Raw genomic sequence first — 9,100 nt, forward strand, 5'->3', positions numbered from 1 at the left:
TTGGGGCCAGTTGTTTCTGATAATGTTCTCCATAAAACCCCTGCAACTAATCCAAAACCATGTTGTCGGTTGTGCAGGTTACGCATACGTGTCCACGGTCTGCAGCAGCACGTTCCGCCGTTACTCCATCAACGAGTTCACGTCATACAACGTCGCCCCCGTCGCCGCTCACGAGCTAGGACACGCGTAAGTTTCCTCCCATTTGTAAATACGCGTATCTATATCCTCCATGGTTCGCCATTGTTCGTGTATACTGTAACTTATTTCTTGTGCTCGATTGGAGTGTGTACATGAGTGGATGAGGCATTTCTTGAGTATAATCAGGATTTACCATTTGCTTATTTGATACAGTCGAACCCCGCTAGCTCGAACCCGCTTGGCTCGAACTGGATTTCTTTATCCTTAATTTAAGCATTCTCGTTTGACTCGATTTTTTCCCTAGGAGTTCGAGCCAACGGGGTTCGACTCTATTCAAAGCAGCTCTAATTGGTATTTGTAATTTTCAGAACTAACTTTATTTTTACTGTTTTTTTTCCATCAACCTCCAACAAACACTGATAAGACTGAAGCCAGTTGCAACTGTAACAATAGGTCATGTTAGTAAAACATAGCTACTAATAAATGCTTTATAATACCTCACGTGATTTTCCCATACAAATCCACATATACACGCTATTAGCAAATCCGTAATGTTACCCAGTGACTGAACGAAATTTTCCTGTGAAATAAAAAATTACCCTCTCGCGGGTCTAAAGAGTAAAAACAGTACTGACGAATTAAAGTACAGATCCTTTAATCAAGCAGATGAAATCATCTGTCAGATTTGAAAGATTCGGCTTAGAGTCTACACCTCGGTTGTCAATTTCATAGTTATATATTACAGTGTGTGTATACCACGTGATACACTACGTCATATATGCTACGTCAGAATGCAACTTTTTGCTTAAAATAAAGACTTAAATCAAAGATAACTTTTCTTATACTGCACCATTTTAAATAAAACAAAGGGCAGTCTATGCCGTTTAAAGAGCCCCGTCTTCGTTTTATTACCGAAGTTTCATAAGGTGATTAGTTTTATCAAACACTTCGACAAACCTGTTTCCGAAATAATGTTTTGACAGTGCTTCGTCAGACGGCCGTATTGTGAAAAGGTTTTTCTAAGTGTTTTAAGAAACTAAACTCGCAATCAAACTCTGGTAAAAGACCGAATGCGGGGCTCCGTAAGCGGCGTAGACTGCGCTATGTTTCATTTAAAATGGTGAACAAATAGTAAAGTTATCTTTGTTTAATGTCTTCTTTCGAAGCAAAATGTTGCTTTCCGACGTAGCATTTATGACGCAATTTATCACGTGGTATACACACACTGTATTAACACATTCGGAATCATTTGCCCGTGCACACAAATCATAAAATAACTAATAGAACTTTTATACAATTGAATGCAGTTGACAACTTCACGCACAGGGTTATATTTGTTTTTCGTAGAGGTAATTTTAGATGTCAATGTTGTCGTAGAAATGGAAAAAGGGCAAACAAAACAGCTTGGTGGACACCATATATTTATTTCTGTGTACACCTTCTAGGCTTGGGTCGCAACATGACGGGACTGGTAACGACTGCCCTGCCTCCGTGAACGTTATGTCGCCGAGTCTGGGCACGCCCTCCTCCTCCACTGTGGACAATTTCTACAAGTTCTCTACATGTAGTGCCGACTACTTCGTCAACCATCTTAGCCAGTAAGGGCGCTACTGTTTGTGGAGCTTTTCTTTCTCCAATATGCCCACCATTTTATCCATTAGAAAATTGATCAGGTACAGTAAAACTGAGATCGCTCGAGAAAGCCGGGGACCGAGCTTAACCCTCGAGTGATCCGATGTTACTAACGACCCAAGTTTCCATTTTAAACTGTTATGTTATCATACCATGTATTTTCAAATTTTGAAGTCGTCATACCGATAGTTTATTTCGGGACCGAATATTTATTGTGTTGTGGAAATCGCTCTTATTTTCAAAGGCTTTCGTATACTAAATGTGAAAATGTAAAAGTATAGAAAAAACTGTATACAATGTTTTATACAGCTGTTTCTGCTTCACTTTCGGTCATATATTTTATGATTCTCAAGATTATTCAGATGTTGTTGTTTTTTAAATATTTTCTAAAAAATACGGTGTTCATGATATATTTTCGACTTCCTGTAGATATCCAAGCTGCTCAGTGAACACCGGTGGATTGACGGACGAGCAGTTTCAGGCGGCGTTCTGCAGCGGCCTTCTAGGACAGCGGGATTCTAGCCTTGACCTCCAGTGTAAGCGGCGCACCGGAAACCCCGACAGCACAGCCTGCAGCCAGGTACTTTAAAGACACATTTGTTACCAAGCATCGTATACTGATATGTATTTTATGCTCATTGCTAAAGAAATGTGTTCGCATTTATAATGTAGGTAAGGCTTAAAAATACTTCTGGTTCGGGTTACCCTACCGTACCGATGAAATAGACACGTACCCTACCGCTGTCGGTTAAAACATGTCTTAAAATGTTCAAAAGGCTTTACACTGAAGATGTCTTTAACAAAATTCCCAAAAGGTGACAATCGAGTTATAACATGACGAGAAGCCTGATTATAAATAATATTAAGATTCTACCAACTTACCTGTTTTTGGACAAGATGGAAGTTCACCAACTTTTTTGGTCTCGAATATATTCTGAGATGTTTCAACGTTTCTTAGCAAAATGAACACTTAAAAATTGAAAGAAAGTTCCAATTCACACTTATTCAAATTACAGTTTGCTTTTTAGCATGTTAATATTTAAAGTACACTGCATTACATGGATTTGATCTCGGGCCATTTTGGCTAGTTTGAATTATGTTCGGATGGTCGTTATACTAGTATTTCTTTGCATAAACTCTTCTAGTTTTTTCGCAGTCTGTAAGCGGGGACGCGGGTTGCTATGGAAGCGGACAGGTGTCGTGACGGACCACCCCGGGAGGCTCGTGCTCCACTTCTCTGACAATCTTTGTCTGGAACGGGACTCCCTGTGGTTCGGGAACGGTAAGCACGTGATCCCGTGTATTATATGTGAAGTGCATTATAAGTAAATTCATAATGATTTGTGGTAACCAAGCCGGAAAAGTGGGATTCCTTCGGGTACCCCGGTTTCCCCCACAACACTAGACCACACTCTCGCGTAAAGTCGTGCCGAAGAGAGTGGTTAATATAATGTTGAAATAACTTGTTTCACAATCGTTGTTAAATAAATGAGTTAAAACAAAACTAATGATTATATGGACAGTACATTTGTATACCTCACAATAGCAAAACATCACTAATATTCATCACACCAATTATACAGCGAATATGAGATTGTTGGGTCGGGTTGTGGGTGGGGAAGGGTTGAAGGGGTGTCCCGGGAAACTGTATTTATAACTGAAGAACTTCTTTGATCTACCAAATGTAAACCATCTGATAAACTTACTTATTTTAGGTTATTCTGGAAAGTGTGTTACTCAATGGAAAGGTTTAGGAATTAGGTTCGATTATTTTGTTCACTTCATCTAATGTTATTCTGCGATGATTAATTGTATATTTCTCTTTATCAGATGTGCTACAAAGGCCGATGCGTCTCAGAGTTCAACATATGTCCAAGCGAAGAAACCACAACAGAAACACCTGAGCCCACCACAACCACTGCGAGACCTACGACCACTTCTGCGAAACCTACGACCACTACGGAAGAGCCTACGACTACAACTGAAGAACCTACGACCACTAAAGAACCTACTACTACCACTGAAGAACCTACGACTACCACTGAAGAACCTACGACTACCACTGAAGAACCTACGACTACCACTGAAGAACCTACGACCACGACAACAACAACGACAACGCCTGCACCGACGACCACAGCCCCAGCGCCCTGCTCCTGCTGCGGTAAGCGGGGAAGGAAAAAGAAGAAATGTTGCCGTCGGGGCAACCGCAGATTCGGCGAAAAATGCTACTGCTGCGGGGACCGCGGTCCGGCTCCTCATTACTGAAGGCTGCTGTTAATAGATCAATCATACTAGAAGTGTCCAAAAATCAATTTTGTTCTACGACTTATGTGAACTTATGACACCAACGTCAACTATTGTATCTAAATCTTTATTGTCAACTGTAAGATAAAATTGGTATAAATTACACATCGGGGACATTTCAATGCGATATTATGTTAGTCTTTAATTAGTGCCAGTTCCATTTTATTTATCAAGCGTTTTGTTACAAATTTCATGGTGGTGTTGACGCTTCATGGTCTTTTGTTCTATATTAGAGATTACCTGCATGAGTATTTTGCACGATTTACATTATACGCAACATGTTGTTAACGTATGATTATATTTTTTTTCATATTGAAACACTATTGTAAGTTAGTTAAACTTATATCATATACATTTTGTAGGTCCTTAATGGGCGCCAAAAATCTTGAGTGTTCGAACTTATATATTTTTTAAAATTGGATGCTTGTATATTTCAAATCTGCATTACATTGGCGACGTTTTTTAGTACATAAGCTGAGTCAGCCGTTAATTATTCATCAGGTGACTCTGCAGATTTCAACAGGAATAATTTATATATGAAATATTCCCAAACAATAAGCTTTTCCAGTGGTCAACATTTGTTTGTCCAATGAGAAGGCAGTATTTCACAAGGTTACCAATATATTAATATTAATGAATCAATTCGGTCGAACCCCATTGGCTCGAACTTCTAGGTACCGGCGAAAATACCTCGAGCCTCGGAAAAATCGTGCCAAGCGAGAATGCTTACATTCAGTGTAAAGAATTCGGTCCTTTAATTCTAGTTCGAGCCAACAGATTTCAAGCGAGCTCGAGCCAGCGGGGTTGGACTGTAGTTGATTTAGATCAGGATAATCGATATATATGTAGTGGCTGGCCCACTTATTAGGTTGATTACATAATTATTGTTGACTATTGTAAAGATTGTTATTATGTACTTACGCATACTACTTACATACTAACAATCTCAAACCATTACTTAATAGTTTTAGCATGCATTTCCCAATTAGATGTACCGAAAGTATGAGATATTCCAGGAACATTTATTTTGGTAAGTGCTTTCTAATAAACTTTAACCGATACATAACTTTAATTCACTGTTTTTATTTCCCATTTCATTTCTTTCTTCTTTGCCAACCGTAATCACATACATTGTAAATCAAATAAATGTTCTAGATTATTCAATCGAACATGTGTTTTTTGCATGTCTATGGAATCTATGAAATAAATAGTATAGCTGACTTACATGTTCTTCCTATTTTCCGGAACTAACGATTAAACACGACGACCTCAGTTTGATCCTGCCAGTTCGTGAAATAGTTTACGGCACATTTCAATATAAATTTGAAACAAAACAAAACTGAATATAAAGCAAATCCGTAATAAAATATTTTTACTATTTAACATACATATTTTCAGTAATGGTTTATTGTGTTACTGTTAAACCCTCAAATTATAATATGATGTGACAAGTGAGTCCATGTATTGCGCATTTTGAATACTAAATTTTGACGTCTTTCATAGGACGTCGTTACGAAAGCACATTATTCAAATAACGTGCAAAAATTAACGTATCAATATTAAAATTTGCTTATAATTTAAATTATGGCCTTATCACAGAATCTTTAAGGAACATGAATGAAGATAAAAAAATGAATCATTTTTTTTGTATTTTTAATACATTTGGCCGTTTTAAACAAAGACTATTAATGCAGTAAAAATAGGCTGGGACGAAAACCATGGTTTCTATGGAAACATGAGTAAACCAATGGTCTTAAAACGTCGAGAAAATGATGCACCAATGACAAACCTTTAAAATAAAGAAGTCTGGGAGAAATTGATATACATAGAATTTTTTATTTTATTTTATTTTTCATTTTTTTTATTTTTTATCTTTTTTTTTTTTTTTTTTTTTTTTTGGGGGGGGGGCATTTTTAACTTATGATTATTTCATTTGTAATAATGATGTCCGAAGGCCCCAAATCGCGCGATGCGGCTCATATGTCAAATTCATAAACTAATCGTGTAGTTCATGTATTAGCTTAAGAATGATAGTCCGATTATGGAACATTTTACAAACCTTTGGATTGATAACAACACTGGGGTGCGTTTCAGATAGATTTTACGATCTGCCATTATCACCTAACGATCGTCTCTGAAACGCACCCCTGCTTTGCAAACGAACATCCTTGAATCAACGTCATTTTTTCTTTTACATATTTTTTTTTATACTACGCCCTTATGTCAAGGAAAAAAATGGCCATTGTTCCGAAAACCTATTAAGGAAATGTTTAAGTTGTTGTGCAAAAATGATAGTTTTCAATGTGTGAACATTTTCAATGGACAATAAATTGACACTATCACCGAAACTCGACCTTTAGAAACAACTTAAGCCACTTACATGAGTTTTCAGTGTTAATAAATGAAGTTGGTACAATGAGTAGCTATTGTTGCGGTCCTATTACGCATATAAAAATGGGGTTGGGGTGCGTTGTGTGACTATTGTTTCCACCCTGTAGTGCCAATAAATGAAGGGGGTGCGGTGTGTGGCTATTGTTTCAGCCTTGTTGTGCCAATTAGAAGGGGACGCGTTGTTGGCTATTGTTTCCGCCCTGATGTGCCGATAAATGAAGGAGTGCGTTGTGTGGCTATTGTTTAATTCCGCCCTGATGTGTCAATAAATGAAGGGGTGCGATGTGTGGCTATTGTGTCAGTCCTGTTGTGCCAATAAAAGAAAGGGGTGCGTTGTACGGCTATTGTGTCCGCCCTGTTGTGCCAAAAATGAAGGGAGTGCGGTTTGTTGATATTGTTTCTGCCTTTTTGTGCCAATAAATGAAGGAGTGCGTTGTGTGGCTATTGTTTCCGCCCTGTTGTGCCAAAAATGAAGGGAGTGCGGTGTTTTGCTATTGTTTTTGCCCTGATGTGCCAATAAATGAGGGGTGCGTTGTTGGCTATTGTTTCCGCCCTGATGTGCCGATAAATGAAGGAGTGCGTTGTGTGGCTATTGTTTAATTCCGCCCTGATGTGTCAATAAATGAAGGGGTGCGTTGTGTGGCTATTGTGTCCGTCCTGTTGTGCCAATAAAAGAAAGGGGTGCGTTGGATGGCTCTCGTGTCCGTCCTGATGTGTCAATAAATGAAGGGGTGCGTTGTGTGGCTATTGTGTCCGTCCTGTTGTGCCAATAAAAGAAAGGGGTGCGTTGTATGGCTATTGTGTCTGTCCTGTTGTGCCAATAGATGAAGGAGGTGCGTTATATGGCCATTGTTTCCGTCCTGATGTGCCAATTAATGAAGGGTGTGCGTTGTGTGGCTATTGTGTCCGTCCTGTTGTGCCAATAGATGAAGGAGGGGCGTTATATGGCCATTGTCTCCGCCCTGATGTGCCAATTAGTGAAGGGGGTTTGTTGTGTGGCTATTGTGTCCGTCCTGTTGTGCCAATAGATGAAGGAGGTGCGTTATATGGCCATTGTTTCCGTCCTGTTGTGCCAATAAATGATGATGGTGTGGTATGTAGCTATTGTTTCCACCTTGTTGTGCCAATAAATGATGATTGTGTGGCTATTGTTTCCTCATTGTTGTGCCAATAAATGAATATTGTGTGGTTTGTGGCTATTGTTTCCTCATTGTTGTGCCAATAACTGAGGGGTGCGTTGTGTGGCTATTGTTTCCGCCTTGTTGTGCCAATAAATGAAGGGGTGCATTGTGTGGCTAATGTTTCCGCCTTGCTGGCCAATAAATGAGGAGGTGCATTGTGTGGCTATTGTTTCCACATTGTTGTGCCAATATTTGAGGGGTGCGTTGTGTGGCTATTGTTTCCGCCTTGTTGTGCCAATAAATGAAGGGGGTGCACTGTGTGGCTAATGTTTCCGCCTTGTTGTGACAATAAAAGAAGGGTGTGCGTTGTGTGGCTATTGTTTCCGTCCTGTTGTGCCAATAAAAGAAGGGAGTGTGTTGTTTGGCTATTGTTTCTGCCTTTTTGTGCCAATAAATGAATGGGGTGCAATCTGTAGCTATTGTTTCAGTCTTGTTGTGACAATAAAAGAAGGGGGGGTGTTGTGTGGCTATTGTTTCAGCCCTATTGTGCCAATAAATGAAGGGGGTGTGGTTTGTTGCTATTGTTCCGTCTTGTTGTGCCAATAAATGAAGGGGGTGCTTGTGTGGCTATTATTTCTGTCCAGTTGTGTCAATAAATGAAGGGGAAGCGGTTTATTGCTATTGTTTCCGCCTTGTTGTGCCAATAAAAGAAGGGTGTGCGTTGTGTGGCTATTGCTTCCGTCCTGTTGTGCCAATAAAAGAAGGGAGTGCGTTGTTGGCTATTGTTTCTGCCTTGTTGTGCCAATAAAAGAAGGGGGTGCGTTCAGTAGCTATTGTTTCAGTCTTGTTGTGACAATAAAAGAAGGGGTGTGTTGTGTGGCTATTGTTTCAGCCCTGTTGTGCCAATAAATGAAGGGGGTGTGGTTTGTTGATATTGTTTCCGTCTTGTTGTGCCAATAAATAAAGGGGGTGCTTGTGTGGCTAATATTTCTGTCCAGTTGTGTCAATAAATGAAGGGGAAGCGGTTTATTGATATTGTTTCCGCCTTGTTGTGCCACTAAAAGAGGGGGTGCGATGTGTGGTTTTTGTTTCCGTCCTGTTGTGCCAATAAATGAAGGGGATGCGTTGTATGGCTATTGTTTCCGTCCAGCTGTGCAAATAATTGAAGGGGGTTTTGTGTGTTGCTATTGTTTCCGTCCTGTTGTGCCAATAAACGAAGGGAAAGCGGTGTGTTATAATTATAAAATATGCGAATAAAATTAGGTCATAAAGTTAGGAATTTCTAGTTACTAATGGATTATGGGGTATCCCTTTGAAAAGTGTGTGTGCCGAACAATCTGTCTTCTTAAGTATACACATATGCATGCTGTCGCTTTTATTAAGGTCAAAAGAAATGATATGCATTGATTTTAATAGGGTTGAAAACAACGTATCCACAAGACTCACCTAATTCTTGAACTAACGGGGAACTTATGCCTTTAAAGCTGAACTCTCACAGATTGATATTTAAG

This window comes from Mya arenaria, chromosome 7, assembly GCF_026914265.1.
Source record: "Mya arenaria isolate MELC-2E11 chromosome 7, ASM2691426v1".
In the NCBI taxonomy this organism is placed as follows: Eukaryota; Metazoa; Mollusca; class Bivalvia; order Myida; family Myidae; genus Mya; species Mya arenaria.